The sequence below is a fragment of the Rhinolophus hipposideros genome (genome assembly GCF_964194185.1).
Source record: "Rhinolophus hipposideros genome assembly, chromosome: 7".
NCBI classification, from domain to species: Eukaryota; Metazoa; Chordata; class Mammalia; order Chiroptera; family Rhinolophidae; genus Rhinolophus; species Rhinolophus hipposideros.
Genome location: NC_138053.1, coordinates 52,938,170 through 52,958,064, shown reverse-complemented (window position 1 = coordinate 52,958,064; position 19,895 = coordinate 52,938,170). Strand labels below are relative to the sequence as shown.

The window sequence follows — 19,895 nt, the reverse complement described above, 5'->3', positions numbered from 1 at the left end:
AGGTGCTTTATGGAGAAACCAGCATTCGAACTCAGCTTTGAAGGACGAGTAGAATTTCAGCAGGGGTAGAGGTTGGGGTGGGGGGCAGATTCCAGGTCTGGAAAAAGTAGGAGCAAAGCTCAAGTAGTGAAAATGCATATAATTCACACTTCATTTTTTCCGGGATCTGCTGCTAACCTCTCACCCCACACCACTGCTCTCTTATTTTCATAAAACATTGGTATTTCATTAAAATTTTATATTTATTAGCCTGTATCTGCATAAAATTCCCTAAATTTTGATGGGTTTTTTTTAGATTTTTATATTACAAAATCAATGTATGCTTTTGTATCAAATTCAAACAATACTGAAGAGTATAAAATAGGAAGTGACAATCCCCTGCCAATCCAGTCCTTAAAGGTAACCACTGTTAATAGTTGAGGTAGGTATCCATCCAGTTTCTCCATCTGTCTGCCTCTTTCTATTTGTTTCTCTCTGTATACAGTATATATGTATATTACATGCATATATACATATATAAATACATACATGTATAACACTATATTATTTATATACGAGGTCAGATACTTAAGTTCACAAACTCATCTTAGAAAAAGTGCTACATACCTCATTGCTGAATATCACTATGGTTACCTTCGAAGTACTCCCTTGGGAAGCTATGTGCTGATGCCAGCACCTAGTCCACCCTTCAAAGCAATTTTGGAACTCTTTTTCTGGAATGGCCATCAGAGCTGTCGTAGTACTACCCTTGATGTCCTGAATGTCATCAAAATGTTTTGCTTTCAATATTTCCTTTATCTTCGGGTAAAGAAAGAAGTCATTAGGGGCCAGATCAGGTGAGTAGGGAGAGTGTTCCAATATACTTATTTGTTTACTGGCTAAAAACTCCCTCACAGACAGTGCCGTGTGAGCTGGTGCATTGTCGTGATGCAAGAGCCATGAATTGTGGGCAAAAAGTTCACGCTTTTTCACGCAGCCTTTTCAGCACTTCCAAATAGTAAATTTGGTTAACTGTTTGTCCAGTTGGTACAAATTCATAATGAATAATCCCTCTGATATCAGAAAAGGTTAGCAATATAGTTGCAACAAGTTCCTGAACTTAATTGTCAGACCTCCTATAAATACATACCAGAGTGTATATATATATATGTATTTACATATATTTGTGTGTGTATACCTACCATATGTGTGAGTATAGTAAACTAAACAACTGTTTGTGTATATATATATGTGTATATATATATATATAATGATATATTTATAGAGAATCTGTCTAATGTCTCTAAATAGAGTGTATCTATACATGCACATATATGTTTATATGTATGTGGGCATGTGTGTTTACTCTCAAAGATGTGTAGGTTTCTTGAATTCACAAATGAAGTGCTCCTTTGCTGACTGCCATTATATGAATATATCAGGTTAAGTCCAAGCTCTTGGCATATTGTCCCAACCCCAATGTGGTCAGGCCACTGCCTTCCTGCATCTCCAGCCTCTTCTTCAGTCACTTTGGCCACTTTTTAGAAAGATCTACAGTATGGGAGCAAAAGGAAGAGTGTGACTCTTGAGTACATTCTTCAAAACTTGAGTCCTTTTAGCAATAATTTTCAAGATTTATATGTTGGCACACTTGTTATGGACATAATGGAAGACCTTAGGGAAAGCACTGTGAAAGCAAGATGGTGAACATGCAGATGGTGAACACAAGATGAATGCCTGTGTTATGTGCTCCCTACCCTACTCCCAAGAGAGAAAGCCCTCCCTATTCCAGACCGACACTCCTCTGTTAGAACTTGGCCTTGACACTAGTGTCATCACACTGAGAGCTTCATAAACACCTCAAAGTCCTTTGACCAAGGCCAGCTATTCCACACCTCTGCTTTCACATATTTCCATTCCTCAAGCTGGAACACCCTAATCTGGCACAGTCCGCAAGGCAAACTCTAATCATCTTTTAAAATTCAGCACTTCCAAGATTGTTTTTTCTACATTGTGTCCATAAGGAGATGTCTCCCACTCAGTGATTCAGCAATAAGGCTGCCACAGGACAAAAGGAGCAAGCCGCACACCACGGGTATGATTAACCCTCTGGAGGAGAAAGACCAACAATGGTGTAAAAAATGTGACTGAAGAATTTAGGAACTCTTTCATTTCAAAAACAAAGGAGGAAGTGATGTTGGTCAATTTCAGGGAGAGACTATGCAAAGAACTGTAATTTAATAAATACAAACACAATTAACTGTATTTGCCTTATTCACAGTAAGACCATGTGAACAGAAGGATCTGGAAATCCCAGGAAGCAGTGGGGAGCATGAGAGGATGTGCCCAGAGACACAGGCTGGCAGGTACACGTCATTCATTTTTAGATTATCTAGCATATGAATCAATTATAGTTGATCTCCTGTTGGTAGAAATTCAGATGGTTTCCAGTAGCTGGTTATTATCAGCACTGCTCAGTGGACATTCTCGTCCATGTCTCCTGTGCTTATGAGCTTGAATTTTCTAGGGTATATGCTTAGGAGGAGAATTATGGAATCATAAAGGCTCGTGCCCATTTATACTGCCACCACCAGTGTAATAATGCTCCATCCTACATTCTTACCAACACTTGATATTGTCAATCTAAAATATTTTCCTGTTGGTTTCAATGGAAATGCTATCTCATGATTGTTCTCCTATGCATTTCTCTGATTACTACTGAGATAGTACATCTTTTTACATTTATTGACTGCGTGGGTCTCTCTTCTGTCCATACCCTTTGCCCATTTTTTTCCTATGGGGTTGTTTTTATTCTATTTATTGTTTTGCAGAATTCCGTGTGTGTGTGTGTGTGTGTGTGTGTGTGTGTGTGTGTGTGTTGGGTATATTCTCCTGGTCCACAACTTGTTTTTTTACTTAAAACGCAAGAAAGGGGGAAAAATAAAAAAATAAATAAAACAAATAAAGTCTAAAAAATAAATAAATAAAAAATAAATCTCTCTGTGCCTCAATTTCTTTATTTGTAAAATGAAGATAATATTATTAAACATCTTAATACATGCAAATATTCTTAGAACAGTGTTTGGCATATAGGAAGCACTACACAAATACTTATTATTTTTCCGTGTCTTTTGATGAAAATAAGTTTTGATTATTTTTATAGTACCTTCAAATGACTAGAAACTTTTAGTTTTCATGTGTACATTTGTTAATCTTTTCTTCTATGGTTTGTGCTTCTTGTGCCCAACACTGGCTTTTCATACTTGTACTATACTTTGCTCATTCTATAACTGTTTTTGCAACTGAAAAGTTTCCCATCAAGTACTCAGGAACTCATTATAATTGGGAGAATAAGGAAAATACTTAGATCATTGCATCTGTATTTTAAAGGATGGTGGTTGATTTTCTAGACATTATCATGAGTACCAAAAATATGCGTTAGTTCACTTAATTTAACTAGAAAACAAGACTAATCATGGCATTTATCGAGCATATATTGGTGGTTCTTATAGGTATTTTAATTTTAAGTTTTTAGTAATTTTTCCCATTTTCTTTCCTATGGTTATTTTTGTTTTCAAATTCTGATATTTTACATATATTCCAGCATTATTATTCTTTCCCTCTCATAAAATGTACTACGCCCCAACAAATATAAGAATGTTTTACCATAGACAATGTCTGTTCAGTGAACTGAGCTGATCTGCTGTTCTGTGAAATAATATTGTATACATCACATTCGTAAAGTATTGTAGTCATCTTGCAATGTCATTCACAGTGATTAAAATCACATCCAGGCCCTCTGTGGTCAATTATTCCCTTCTGCTCTACTGAAGACATTATAATACTTGTTGGGAAAGTTTCATGGCTACAAGAGCAGTAGCAGTCACTTTTCAGCGGAGATGCCAGCAAATACAGAGCAGCACTGTCCAAACTCTGGAGATCAAGATGGGCTACAAGCTACAAAATTGAACTTCACGGGACAACTTAGATAGCTAAAGTAAATACTGGGGAAATTCCAAAGCTTCTTCCTGGAGAAAAACCTGCTTTGCCTAGATACCGCCAGGATTCCCTTCCATTTGGAATTCCTCAAAAAGGATATATTCAATTTTCTGCCATTTAATCTGTATCAGAAATCTAGCCCAAAGAAGTGATACTCAGGGAAGATCACCTATAGTTTTCCAAATTCCTTTTTGGTCAAGAAATCCTTACTCTAAGATAATATTATTCAAAAGCTACTCTGGTTGAAATGGGGAGGAGGACATTCAGAACTTTAGCTTCTTGAAAGAACTGATATACCTATTTCTTTCCAATAGTGAGAGCCATGTAATAGAACACATGTCTCTTGTTTCCAGGCCAGGAAGCTCAACGCCCAATTTAAATTTCAATCATAGCATCTGTGTTAATGTTTATCATTAGCACATATGCATTTTATTTTTCCCTTGGCCCTGGTTTTCTATTTCCAATTTTCTCAATTTATTGCTTACATCCCTAATGTCTGTCTCCAGCTCAGATCACTCCCCAGAGATTCAGGACCAACTGTCTTCTCAACGCTGCAATTTAGATTTCCACAAAAATCTCAAACGCAAAATGTCTAAAACTGCAATTAATTCCCCGTCTAACAAAACAAAGAAAACCCAGCTCTTTCTCCTTGCTTTCCCCAAACCCAAAGAACGTTAACCCCATCCATCCAATAGCCCAGGGCAGAAATCTTAGTCAACCTTGACTCTTCTCTTTTTCTCACCCTCTGTATCTGTCAGGATACGCCATATTATATTGCAGCATAGCTAACAACCCCTAACTCTGGGTGGGTTAATGCAACTGAAGTTTATTTCTCACTCTGACTGTGGAGTCAGAGCTGGGGCCCTGTTCCACTTTGTCACACTGACTCTAGGTCCCCGGCTGACAGACAGCCACCATGTGGAACACTTTTGGTGACAATGGAGGGAAAAAAGCTCTAGAGGGTTTCAACCTGGTGATTTGAAGCACATGGCTTCTGCTAGAGCTAACTTGACCCCTTTGCCCAGCAACAGGAGGCCAGGAAGCGCAACCCTACCATGTGCTCAGAAGACAGAAAGTAGAAAAATGAACAAGCAGCATTAATGACTTCCACACTGTCTTAGAAGCAGACTCTGAGATGTGGATTCATGTGACAATGATTAATTAGGAAATGCTGCCAGGAAAAACACAGTAAAGGAGTCAGGGAGAGAGACAGGGAAGAGAAAGAAGCAAAGCAAGCATTTGACATCAAAGTCCAGTGGAGGGCAACTTAGGCTCAACTCTAAGAGGCTTCCGAAGACAGTCATACCTCAGAGCAATCTGGACCAGGCGCAAGGAAGCTGGAGTGGTTGTACTTCTGCACCAGGAGTCATTTGCTAGGCCTCTCCCCAGGGAGGTGTAAATCCCAGGTATTTCTGGCTCTCCTTGCAGTTGTTGACTATTGGAAGTGAAAGCACAACATGAAAATGGTAAAGAGACCCAGAAGCATACAGGTGGAATATTGGAATCATCTGGCCCCGCCATACACACCCCAAACCAGTAAATCACAGCATCCTGCTAGTTCTATCTCCCAAGTATTTCCTAAATTGTCCCATATCTCTCTCACTAGTTGCTCCTTTCCTCAGGTACCCCTTGAGCTCATCATCCTTGATCTTCTGCAATCAGGATATTGATGTGCCATCTTGATATCTCTAATGTAGTCTTCACACTATTGCCACATTGTTCTATCGGATTGCCTGGCAATATCTCAACTTTGTTATGCCTGCTTGCTAATCGCGGTGCAATCCCCATTTTGCAGATGAGAAAACAGAATCTCAGAGAAGTTAAGTAACTTGCCAATGGTCATTTAATTAGTAACTGGTAGAGCTAGACTATGAATCTAGTATAAACTCCAAAATCTTTCCCATTATATTTCATTGTTTCTGGATCATGATTAATCTGTCCACTTTACCCTGATTACTATCCAATTCTATTAGCTTTAAACTCAATATTTTTAAAGCTAAATTTATCATGTCCCTGCCATATTTTGGTGTCACCCTTGACTCTTCTTTCTCTTTCTTGTTATTTGCAGTTGCTGTACTTCTGACTTCTAATGCCCATCACTGCAGGTAGGGATGGCTTTACATGCCCCAAGCTGCAGTGCACAGAGTACCTGATAAGTACCCTCACGTGGGAGGTCCTGGAGCTGGGCCTAAAGAGGACTCATTAGCAGTGGATGTCATTCCAAAAATATTCTGTGCCAAAAAGTCAGATCAGAATCCAGGGAATGAAGCCCAAGTTGGCCAGTCAGTTTGCCAAGCTGGAAGTTCTTGGACACAATTATAAGCTAAGGGAAAGAAGCCAGTGGAGAGGGAGAGATTGACTGATGACAGAAATGAAAGAAACAGTAATGGATGGAGCAGTGTCCTGGGGAGGCAATGAAAGGGATTGCCATATGGCTCTTGGGGGAAGGCTGACTCTAAAGACTGGAATCTTGAGAAGGACGGATATGCCTAGCGTCTTATAGGTGATCAAAATAGTATTGAAAGGTCTAAATGAACATATCTGTCCTCTATTCCCTGAAGGCAATTATTTTGAATTCAGCTTTTATTATTTTTTTTAACTTGGCATTTAGCTTCACATTTCCAAGTAATATATTTATACTGTTATTTCTTGATTTATCCAGTGTGAAACTATTAACTTCCTATTACATAGATGATGATTTAATCTGTCATTACCACCTCCTACTTAGTCTGTTATTACCTCTCCTTCTCCAGAATAAAAAAATTCTAGATAAATCAATCATCAATGTATTATTATGCCTATGTAAATATTTAGTGATGATCCTATTAATTATATATTGCATCTTGTACAAATTTGGGGGTTTCCTGGAATCAATAATTTTAAAAATTCTGTTTTCTATATATCCATCTTTAATGTTTTGATATTCTCAGTAGATTTTTTCTTCCTTACAATGCTCAAACATATTCGGTTATCTATTTTCATATGTTTTTTTTCTTGGATGCCTCCCTCCCATAGCACTAATAACTGCTATCTGGATAGGTTTCTCTAAAGCCCTATGTATGGTTGTCATTCTGAGAATTCCTTTCTCTAACCGATTATTTCTCTTCTGTTGCGTTTCCTTTTCCTGGATCCAGTGATATTCCTTTCCTTGGTTTGCTCTCTCTATTTGCTGAAGCACAGCTTCTAGCAGGGTCTAAGAAAGGAGTGTGTCTTAACCTACCCCTACGCTTGATTCATGATTTGGCTGGGTAATTGTAAAGGCATTATTCTATTGTCTTCTCCTATCCAGTGGTGTCGACAAGTCTTATGGCACTCTGATTCTCATTATACTATCTGTAACCTATTTTGTCTCTCTGAAAGCTTTTAAGATTGCCTCTTTATTTCTGAAGTCCTGAAATGTCAGGGGTGTGCCTCCTCATGGATATTTTGCTATTCATGATACTAAACACTTAGACAGCTCTTTCAGTCTGGAGGCTCTGTGTCCTTCAGTTCTGGGAAATTGTCTTGCATTTTTCCTTGGGGACTTGTCTGTCTTCCATTTTCTTTTTTTCTCTTTCTATGACTCTTGATCTCCTGAACTGATGCCCTTTACCCATGTAACCAGACTCTTTCTGTTCTATTTTCCGTATTTTGGAGTTTTTGTTCCACTTGCTGGAAGATAACCTTGACTTGGCTTTCTGACTCTTCCATTAAAATTCCATTTACTTTCACCTTTCATATTTTATAATTTCCAACTGTTCTTTGTGGGTCTCTGTTTACTTTTTCATAGTACTTTACCCTTGTTTTATGGAAGCAAAATCTTCTATTGTTTTTCCAAGTATGCTATTTATTGGTTGATTTTGTTTTCTCTGTTCTTGTTGGCTTTCATAAGGTTTCTTCTTCTGTTCATTTTGTTCTATCTTTTCATGTTGGGGGATTTTTATCAAATGATTGTTTCTGGTATGCAATAGTAGCCAAATGCCATTTAAATGTCTATATGAATTGTGACCTGACAAACTAGAAAAAATACTGAATGATCAAGTTCAAAGAGGATTAGTAATAATAATACACATGTGGGAAGAATCTTATGCAATGTCATTAAAACAACTTTTGAGCTATGCAGAAAGACATTACAGTATCTTAAGTAAAGCAGTCCATAGCAGGCTTCTCCAACATGGCTGCTTACTTCATCAAGCCCACAAAGAGAGTCTCTCATCCCAGTCTGCTAAAACGCAGTCTTTCATAATATAATCATGGGAGTAACATTCCATCATCTTTCCCAAATAGCACAACTTAACCAAGGGACTGACATCACATCACCTGTGTCATATTCTATTGGTTAGAAGCAAGTCAGAGGTCCTGCCCACATGCAGGGGGAGAAGATTTTGCAAAAATATGAATATCAGAAGATGTAATTGTGGCTTACCTTAAGGTCTCTCTGCCACAAGGACCAATCTATATACATTTGGTATTTAAAGTATTTGTAATGTTAAGAAATTTTGGCAAATTATAGCACTTAATAGGTTAGCCTTGTAATTCCAATTTAAAAGGAGTAAGTAATTAATTTAGATTGGGAATTTGAGTTGAGGTATAAGAGGGTTTTAATAAGCTTGAAGATTACATTGGCCCATTTAAAACAGCTTAACATCTTGTAAAAGCTATATACCATGTCAGAGGGATAGTAGGTGGGAGGTGGGGGGGTATCACTTTGTGAGGGGTAGAATAGTCTATTACATTGCTTTGTACACTTGAAAAGAATTTAAAAATTAAAATAGCTTAATATCCACCATACATATATATTTATTGTATTACAAATAGTGCTAGAATTATTAAAGTAGTCAAAAGGGTAGCAGCCAGTCTCCAAAGATAGCCATAATCAACTCATGCCCTCCCTGTATGTGCATTTTGCTCCTCATAGCAAAAAGAGGAGCTTATTTCTCCTCCCCTTCAATCTGGGCTGGCCTTGTAACTACCTCTGACTAAGAGAGTGTGGCAGAGCACACGTTCTGGGACTTAAACCCGGTTTGTACAAGGATTGGAAACTTTTACTTTCTACCCCTTGGAAGGCTCCTTATTGAAACTCAGCTGCCATGCTGTGAGGAAGCAACCTGTGTATCTGATTGCAGAATACATAAAGAACTCTTCAAACTCAATCATAAGACAAAAAAATTAAAGATGGGCAAAATTTTAAATAGATATTTACTACAGAAGATACAGAAATGGCCAATGAGCCCATGAAAGGATGCTCAGCATCATCAGTTATTAGAGAAACGCATGTTAAAACCACAGTGAGGTACCACTTCACACCTGCTAAAATGGTTATAATAAAAAAGACAGACAATAACTAGTGTTGGTGAAAATGAAGAAAAAACGGAACCTTTGTACATCGCTGAAACACATGTAAAATGGTGTAGCCACCTGGAAAAACAGTTTGGCAGTTTCTTAAAAAGTGAAACATGTGTATTAAGCATGTCTTTTTATTCTGATGTTTTGTCATCTGGGGTTTACGGACCACAGGGAGTCTGCCTTTCCCAAGTCCAGCCAATTCCTAGAGGGAGATAACAGCTCTTTCATATGCAAACCAACCAATCCCAAGCCCACATCTTAATTACTTCCTTTATGGAGTTCTCACACACAAAGCAATATCCTCCTGCTCTAACGACCCGGAGAGCCAGTTGCCAGACAACCAAAGACAGCCCCTATGCCCCAGAGCAGACTCAAATTACTTAAATTAGCCAATCCGAAACCTGTTTACCTGGCCTCACCTGTTCCTTCCTGCAAAAACCAAAGAAAAGGCTCTTGCCCATGTTTTCCCCTTTGCTTCCTGACCAACACAGTACTCCCCCACGTGGACCTGCGTGGTGTGTCGTGCCCCTCCTCCCGGGAACTGTGAGCAACAGACCATCTTTTCAATGGACATCATCTCTTGATCGTACATGAACAAAAATAAAACCAACACTTTAAAATATAAGTTTGCCAATTGACCCAGCAATTTCATTCCTAGGTATTGATTGACTCAAGTGAAGTGAAACTATTTCCATACAAAGATTTGTATGTGACTGTTCATAGCAGCATTACTCATAATAGTCAAAAAGTGGGAACAACCAAAAATGTTCATCGACTGGTGAATGGTAAAAACAAAATGTGTTCTATTCATACAATGGAATACTGATTCAGAAATAAAAAGGTTTGAAGTACTGATAACTGCTAAAACATGGACCAACCTAAAAATCACTATGTTATGTGAAAGAAGCAGGGCACAAAAGATAACATATTGTATGATTCCTTTTACAGAAATGTCCAGACAAGACAAATTTATAGAGAAAAGTACATTCATGACTGCCTGGGGCTGGGATGGGAACAAGGATTGACTGCAAAGGAGCAGGAGGCTCTCTTTGGGTTGATGATAATGTCCTAAAACTGCAGTGATCACACTGATGGACACACAGCCTCTGTAAATTTACTAACCATCATTGAATTGTATATGTAAGTGAATTTTGTGGTATGTAAATTATTCCTCAATAAAGCTGTTTAAAAAAATAAAGTCTGGAACAAGGCAATCAATGCCTTGTTACTGCCTGAGGGATGAACATGATGTTTCAGGAGAAATGTCAGGGTGCGATTCAGTTTTCCTACATCTACCAGACCATGTGAGATGAGAGTTCTGTGGGACACCTAAATGCGTTCCTGGACCCAATTCCAACATGGGGGTCGTGGGGGTTTCCCCACACACCAACAAACAATTTTCAGACATCAGCAGGGTGCCCAAGAATTCAACTCAATTCTGACACTATCCATGCAGAGAGAGCATCAGATTCCACAGGTTAATGGTTCAGTCCTTGGAGACGAGGGTAAGGGGGATCAAATATATGGTGATGGAAGGAGAACTGACTCTGGGTGATGAACACACAATGGGATTTATAGATGATGTAATACAGAATTGTACACCTGAAAACTATGTAATTTCACTAACAATTGTCACCCCAATAAATTTTTTTTAAAATGCCAAAAAAAAGAGTATCCCTCCCACGCCCCACTTCAAATGCCGGCTCAAAGCCAAGGCTCTTATCTGTGCTTCTGACCAACTGGCCAGATTGGAGGTTCCAACAGCCACCTCCAATTCAGAATGCCAATCCCAAAAACAGGTTGTTATCTGCACTTCTGACCGACTGGCGGTAAATCAGAAGTTCCTACAACCCTCTCCTTGGGTTCAATTAATTTGCTAGAGCAGCTCACAGAACTCAGAGAAACATGTTACTTACTAGATCACCAGTTTATTATGAAACGACATAACTGAGGAACAGCCAGATGGAAGAGGTGCACAGGGCAAGGTACATGGGAAGGGGCACAGACCTTCCATGCCCTCTCCAGGGATGCGCTCCTCCTGCATCTCCACCTGTTCACCAACCTAGAAACTCCCTGAACACTGTCCTTTTTGGGTTTTTATAGAGGTTTCATTACATAGGCACGATTGATTAAATCATTGGCCATTGACGATTGAACACAATCTCCAGCCCTTCTCCCTACACTGGAGGTCGAGTGTGGGACTGAAAGTTCCAACCCGCTAATCACTTGGTTGGTTCTCCCAGCCTCCCATCCTTAGCAACTTTCCAATGGTCACCTCATTAATATAACAAAAGATACCTTTATCACTCTCATTACTTAGGAAATTCCAAAGATTGTGGGAGCCCTGAGCCAGGAATTGGACAGAAACAAAGTGTATACTGGTAGTTCTTCTAAATCACAATATTTCAAAAACCAAGAAGCAATCATCCCTGGACTAAACAAAGTCTGTGCAGACAGTGGGTTTTTACTGGGACCATACCTTCTTAACTGTTTGTTGTATGTTTGTGCAGAGGATGTGTGTTTCAGTGGCAAACTATAGCACACCCTTCCACGTTACAGATGCTGATTTTATGTGAGCTATTATACAACTCTACACCTTGTAGATAACAGAAATGCAAAATGATTCTTTTTAGGCATGCAAATATCTATCAGCATGCAAATTATGTCCTGTTCAGAGGTTCAACTGTCTTCCTCTGCGATAATGGAAGAAGTTGTCTTGCCTTCATTTGCACATTCCTTGCCATTTTTCTGCTATAAAAATGTGTCTGTTCTTTGACTTCTCCTTTGAACCAATTTTAACATCTGCCTGGTTCCCCAATTCTGAGTAAAACACAATCTTTAACATGTTCATATTATTTCTGAATGAGAATCATGATTTTATCCTTTCTGTGTAAATTATCTTTCACATATTGTTTTTAATAGACATTATTTTTTAGAGCAGTTTTGAGTTTACGTAAAATTGAGCAGAAAGTACAGAGTTCCGATATAACCCTGTCCCCACACAATTACACGCCCCCATTATCAACATTCGGCACCAGAATGGTAGTTATTACAATGACGAATCTACATTGACACATCATTAGCATCCAAAGTCCATGTAACGTTTGTTTGTTTTAATTATCAATAAGTTTTTTTGTAATCTTCATAAAATCTCAAGATAACCTTTTGAGGAATCATCCTATCTAGATAAGGCCAGATAGGTTCCCTAAAAGAAGAAAATTCAACCTACCCTTTCAGAGTTCTGCCTTAACACAGTTCATTTCTATGTACGTGTGCTGCTACATGTTATAATTGGATGGCAAATTCCGTGCAGCGAATCAAAGAGAATGTACCTCTTCTAAATCTCTTTATCATGCACGAACATATCCTCATGCACATTTTCTTTCATAAAAGAATTAAGCTGAATTGAATTTTGCCGTTCACCTAGCTGTCTGTGCCAGAAGCCTGACAGTCATTCTTGACTTCTTCTTTTCCTTCTTTTTTTTTTTTTTTCATATTCAATCAATAGCTATCAGATGTCCACTCTGGACAAGCACACTACTAGACCCTGGAGAGACAATGGTAAATGCAGTTCCTACTCCTGAGGAATGTATGCTAGGTAGATAATCCGAGAGAGAGAGAGAGAGAGAGAGAGAGAGAGAGAGAGAGAGAGAGAGAGAGAGAGAGAGAGAGAGAGAGAAGAAACTCATGACTTAAAATCAGGGTCTCTGATTTAGTTGAATAGTGGGGTGGGGGCAGGGAGGGCTTCTGTGAAGAAATTACATTTGGGCTGAAACCTCAAGTTGAATGAAAGTTAGCCAGGAGTGTGGCAGTTAAGCAGCCCTGACCAGGCAGGGGGAAAGACTAAAATAAAGTCTTTGAGGAGAGAAAAGAGTTTTTTACTTGCTACAAGGTCACCATGAGAGAGTTTGGGCAGAGATGGTGGAGAGATGAGGCCAGTAATTTACACGGGGATCAGTCTTTGGAGGACATGTGAAGGATTTTTGTTTAAGAGCAAAGGGAAACCATTACAATACTTGCAATCTTTCTAAAATATTCCACAGAGGAAGAGATCATTTTGTGGAGTGTAGTCAGGTAACAATTGGGTATTCCAGCAGTCCAGGGTTGAAATAATGTTTGTTTGGACTAGGATTGTGGCGATGGAATTGGAAAAAAATGGAGGGACACGGGAAGTATTTAAGGAATAAAACAGAAGGGTCTAGGGGATGTACTAAATGAGGAGGGGCAGTACAGGAAAGGGATGAGGGAACGATGAGTCTGTGTTCGATGAGTCTGTGTTCGTGGGGTATACTACTGGGTGGGGCTCCTTCCCTGAGGCAGGCAACACCAGAGGGGACTACCCCCCCTTATCTGGTGTTAATTGCAGGAAATTTCCTCAGCTGCTCTCTGGGTTTGGTTCCTTGCATTGAAGGCCATGAGTGGTCAGGTCCCTTTCCTTGGAATGACCAGCACAATCCCAAAATAGACATACATTTTTCAAAACAACAGCCAGGTGAGGGGCTGTCTAATGCAACATCTCTTTTAGTCTAAACTACACAAATGCCCCTGAACAAGGACACATCAAAAAGCCTGGCCAGCTTCTTGAAATGGGGAAGGAAAAATGCTGGGAGAAAAAGGACACCAGGAGGAAAAAATAAGTATGTAGCAGGATAGTGGGATATAGGGTCCTGGAACTCAGAGGAAGAGAAAAGTCATCTCTCTGATGAAAATTCCCAATTCGTTACATCCAAGTAATCACCAAGTCCTGTTGATTCTCCTTCCTTTCTAGCTCGTGAATTAACCCTGTCACCTCTGGCTTCATTTCACTGCCTCGGTTCAGAGTGGGTGATCAGGTTTTCATTGCTCCTTTACCACAATTGTAATAGCAGTTGTATATGGATTGTGTTTGGCTGCGTGTAAAAGAAACCCAAACATAGTGCCTCCACCAAATAAAAATTAATAGTACAGAACTGGCGCAGCAGCTCAAGGAAGTGATCAAGAACCAACCTACAGCCTCATAATTGCATTCCAGGGAGGAAGAAGTGGCCAGAAGGGAGGGCGACACTTTGATCAAGAAAGTAAAACATTTCTCGAAACCCCCAGCATAGCTCCATTTTTGCCAGAGCCATTGTCACAGCAGTTGCAAGGGAAGATCATAGATACTTAACAGAGTTTTCTTTCCTTTCTTTTTTTTTTTTTAATAAGGAAGATGTGGAGGATAGGTAAAGGTCACCGATAGTATCTGCCACAGCTGCCTAACTGGTTTCACTCTTGCTAATCTTGCCTCTTTCTCCACGTGACTGCTAGAGGCATCATTCTAATATCAGACCGTGTCACCCTCTTGCTTAAAATACTTCGATTGTCATTTATGGCTTTCAGGATAAAATTCCAGCTCCTGGCTTAGCACACAGGCCCTTCAGGATCTGGCCTCTGCCTCGCTCGCATCTCCCCTCCCGTCTCTCTCCTGCAGAACCCACTGCTCTGGCCACGCCTGCATGTCCCTGAATCAACTGATGACTCTGTCACAAATCCATACACTCAAATGTGTTCCCTTCCAGAACTGCCTTTCCCCTTTCCTTCCAAACTCAGCTCTTGTTTTCTTCAGCCTTCAATGGGGATGTACTTTCTTCTCACAAGTCTTTCTGGGTCTCCTTATCCCTCCTCTAGTTTCCCAAGTTTACCCCTATCTTAGATGGCACTTCTCCTGCTACACTCCTGTCACTGGTTTCCTGTACCATGAGCTCTCAGGGGTACAGACCATGTTTCACTCAACTCTCTATTTTCAGCAGGGTGAGTCACCTGTACATGTGTTCCGAAGAAATGCTAGCCCCACCTGGAATTGTTGCTTCTTTGTAGAGTAGCTCAGTGTGGTCAGTGGCCCATGTATTATATATTTAACAACCTCATCTCCTAGAGGACAGTCAGAAAATGAGAGATGAATGTGTGGCAAATGCTTCAGTGTGGTCTGCCCTTAAGGATCTTTGGAGAGCTTCAACCTCCTTTCCCAGAGAATGTTTTCCAAACCACGAGGGAAATAAAATTTTCTTGAGTCTCACTTCCTCTCCTTACCTCATATATCCAGCCTTGGTGGAAATTCCAAAAGATAATAAAGTAAACACAGCACAAAAAGACAGAAACATAGAATCTGTGCCATGAACTCTTGCATTAGTGAGAAGTGGGCAAAGACTGTGTCTTATGCATTTGTAGAAACTTCACAACTTGTTATAGAGTGAATGTTTGTGTCCTCCCCACCCCCTCAAATTCATATGTTACAAGCCCCAATTCCCAGTGTGGCTATATTTGGAGTAAGGAAGTAATTAAGGTTACATGAAGTCATAAGGGTAGGTTCCAATAGGATTAATGTCCTTGTAAGAACAGATATTAGACAGCTCCCCCAGACCCTGCACTGGAACTAAGGAAAGTCCATGTGAGGACATAGTGAGAGGATGGCCATTTGTAAGCCAGGAAGACAGCCTTCACCAGACACCAAATCCACTGGACCTCTAGCCTCCAGAACTGTGAGAAAATAATTTTCTGTTGTTTAAGCCACCCAGTTTATGATATTTTGATATGGCAGCCAAACCAACTAAGATAAGTGCTTTCTATATAGTGAGTAGTTGGTAACTACTCGTCCAAGGTGTAGGTATATGAGTATAATAATATGTCTATAAAAGATTTTTAAAATACCCATCCATGAAGATTGTGTTTATGGATGGTTTTCATTTTTGCTACTCATATTTCTGTATTATTTGATCTCTTTATGGTATATGTATATTAGACTATAAAGTTTTTCCAAAGCAGTTAAAAAGTCATCTATCATACATAGCTAGTTTGATACACAGAACAGACCAGGGTGTAACCATGAGTCCTTTCAAGTTGCTGGATCTTGGAGCAGCAGACACATCCTGTGTGGACTGCACACGACGTCTCCTATGCATTAAAGCAAAAGCATTTGTGGGCGTGAATTTCCAGAAAGTCTGCTTACAGGTACTAGGATAGATGTCGCAGGTGTGAGCTCTGCAAGAGTACGAACAGCGTCTAATTTTGCTCATCATTATATTCCCAGTACCTAGGACAGTGGCACATAGCAGCTAATATTAATTTGTTGAGTTCAAAAATTAAAGCCTGTCATTGTCCTGGTTAAATATGAAGAGAGTAATAAATATTTGCTGAACAATCAAATGAATGACCATGGGGTATCTCAGATTCGAGGTGATTCTATTTCTTTTGAAATTTGAGAGTGAGCATATCTAACAAGAAGAATCAAATTATAAAAAATTTTGGCGGTGAAGTGCAGAAGAGTTCAACCATTCAATGCTTAGCTTTCTGAATTACTGAGCTGCTGTCTCTTGTTTTCCTCAATAATTTTTGTGAATGTCAGAGGCCTGTTCTTATGAGGCCAAGACAATTGTTTGGAAGCCCTAAAATCAGAATTAATGAAGATCTGATTTGGGACTTAAACCCAATAGTGTTCAGATTCTGATATACTTTGTGTGTTCGCGCCCTCTTGTGGTAACTTTGTGTACTTGCTCTCTCCGCACCTAGAAAACACTCTTACCTCCGAAGTGAAATAATTATTATTTGGGGAAATACAAATGCTAAATGTTAAAAACTTAGAAATACACATGGTAAATAAACATCTAATTTTAATTATTACAGATATTTTCATTTTAAAATACATGAAATTAAAAGACATTTAAATTAAAGGGTGTGTGTGGGGGGTACAGAATCTTTTTTTTTTTTTTCTTTTTCGGGAACCGAACCGGTGGCCTTCGGAGTTAGGGACTTGGAGCTCTAACCGCTTGAGCCACCGGGCCGCCCCGGAATTTTGAAAAGGGTTATCATACCCAGCATCGATATGAAGAAAACAGGTATTCTTACAGGCTTGGTGGTAGTGGAAATTGACACAGCAGTTAGTACAATCATTTTTTGAAGAGAAATTAAGCCTTAAAATTGCTTTAAAATGTTCACATTTCCTGACTCAGTAATTCCCACTTCTAGAAAAATTTCCAACAGAAATGATTGAAGATACAGATAAATTTTGCATATTAGGTTTTCATCAAGTTGTATAGCAGAAAAGGGAAATGTGCAAAAATAGGAAGAAAGCTAAATAAATGATGCTATTTCCATATAAAAGAATATTACTTAACATTTAAAATTGTGTTTTCAAGTAATATTTATTAACATGGAAGAATGCTTATAATATATAATAACATAATGCTTATAATATAATGAATATAATGATAGGAAAGTAAAGCAGAATTTCAACTGAAATACGTATCTACATATCTATGTTTATGTATATACACACAGTAGTACCACAGACAGATGAAAGAGAGGAAAAAAAAGAAAAAGAAAAGAAAAAGAAAGAGAAAGGAAGGAAGGAAGGACGGAAGGGAGAGGCTGGAAGGAAATCTACCAATATGATAACAGGAATTATTTCTGTGGGAAAGTGCTATGATTCATTTTCAATCTCCCTTCCTAAACTTTTCTGTATTTACCAAAATTTAGGCAATGAACATTACTTTAAAAAATCAAACAAATAATATGTATATATTCTTATTATAAAACGTGAGTTTGGGCTTTAAATTTTTTACCTAAAATCATTATATATGTGTGTGTGTGTGTATGTATATACATATATATATATATATATATATATATATATATATATATATATATATATATATATAAACATACAATATATATACATATAGTTCTAAAACTAGCTTTTTCATTGTATGTTTTGGAGATATTTCTATGCTAATACTTACAGTTTAAACTCACTTAAATGAATATTCATTTTTATTTAGACAAAAAGATCATCATTTTAAACTGAAAATGTATTTGTTGCTCTCAGTTCAGTTGCAGATACATCCTTTCAGGGGAAATACCTAGTTCCATCAAAGAGGATATGAGATGTTTGATGAGTCAGCCATTTCCTCTCTACTGGGAATCTAAAATCATGTCTTAGAAAGAGCTGTTAGAGGGAGTGGGCAGATAAAGAACTCAAGAACAGGTTACTGCTGTCCATCTCTGCCGTGTCTCTGGTAAACCCTCTGGCACTTTGTTTAGGCGCACCTTCATGAAGCTTGAAGGTCAGAGTTCAGCAGTTAAACAAGTTCCTTAAAGCAGATGGATGTATAAACCTAAAGTAGTATGGTTGCAACTTGTAGCACAATATATATTATTTAATGCATTTTCAGCGGAACCCCTCAAAAACTTTAGGTCGATTTCTAAAATTAAACACACACACACACACACACACACACACACACACACACACACACACAAAGCAAAATATTCAAGCGACATAAGAGTTGTCCTCCTACTCAGATCCCAGTCTTCTAATCTCTATCTCTAGAGGAAACTGTCAGCAGTTACCAATGTATTACTCCAGAAGTATTTTGTTTGCATAAAAGTTGTGAATACAAACACATATCTGTCCCTCTAAAACAAAAGTGGAAGCGTACTATATACATACTCTTCCATACCACGTGATTTAAAAAATGAAACAATATATCAATAATATATCTAGTATATGTTTTATATATATGTGAACATATATGTATATTCATATATATGTATATATATACATATATATAATATGTTTCTTAAAAACATAATGGGACTTCAGTAGAATTTTAAAAGATCAGTTGGGAAAATTTACATTTCTGGCAATATGATAGATATCCTGAAAAATACTTCTGCTGTAGAACACCAATGAATGCAAAATAAAATGCAAAATATTTTTTAATGCATTGCTTAGCAGGTAAACAAGGATAGGAATCCAGAGAGATGAATGAGTGTTGAAGATGGCTACCCCAAGGCATCTGCTTATGCCCTATACCAAAGAACTCATTTTGTTGGGTTTTGTTTTCAATTGTGGTTAAATATACATAACACAAAGTTTACCATTTTTAAGTATACAATTCAGTGGCGTTAAGTACAGTCACAATATTGTGTAACTATAACCACTATTTCTTAAACATTATCACCCCAAACATAAACTTTAACCATTAAGAAATAGATCCCCTTTTCTCTCCTCCCCTCCCCCCATCCTGGTAACCACGATTCTATAATACTTTCTGTCTCTATGAATTTGTCCGTTCTAGATAACTCATATAAGTGGAATCATACAACCTTTATCCTTTTGTGTCTGGCTTTTTTCACTTAGCATAACGTTCATCCTTGTTGTAGCCTATATTATCCATATATTCATCCATAATGAAGCAAGATTCATCCATGTTGTAGCATGTATCAAAACTCCAGTCCTTTTTATGGATAAGTAATATTCCACAGTATGTGTGTACCACATTTTGTTTATCCATTCATTTGTTGATGGACACTTCAGTTGTTTCCATATTTTGGCTATTGTGAATAATGCAGCTATGAACATTGACATATAAGTATCTGTTTGAGTCCCTGTTTTCAGATCTTTTGGGGCATGTACTTGGGAGTGGAATTGCTGAGTCATATGAAAATTCTCTGTTTAACTTTTTGAAGAACTGCCAAACTTTTTGAGTGGCTACACCATTTTACTTTGCAACCAGCAATGCACAAGGATTATAATTTCTCCACATCTGTCAACATTTGTTATGTTTTCTTTCTTC

At 38.4% G+C, this 19,895-nt stretch overlaps 1 protein-coding gene across 2 annotated transcripts in view; it reads right to left on the bottom strand.

Annotated features, from left to right (window-relative positions):
• Positions 1-19,895, bottom strand: part of FAM169A (family with sequence similarity 169 member A) — a 125,968-nt gene that overhangs the window by 67,770 nt on the left and 38,303 nt on the right. The window contains exon 2 of one of the 2 annotated variants that reach the window (XM_081053455.1): positions 5,285-5,413. The exons of the other annotated variant lie outside the window; for it this stretch is intronic. The gene's annotated coding sequence lies outside the window, so the exon portion shown is untranslated. The remainder of the gene's footprint in view (positions 1-5,284; positions 5,414-19,895) is intronic. 2 annotated transcript variants of the gene reach the window in all.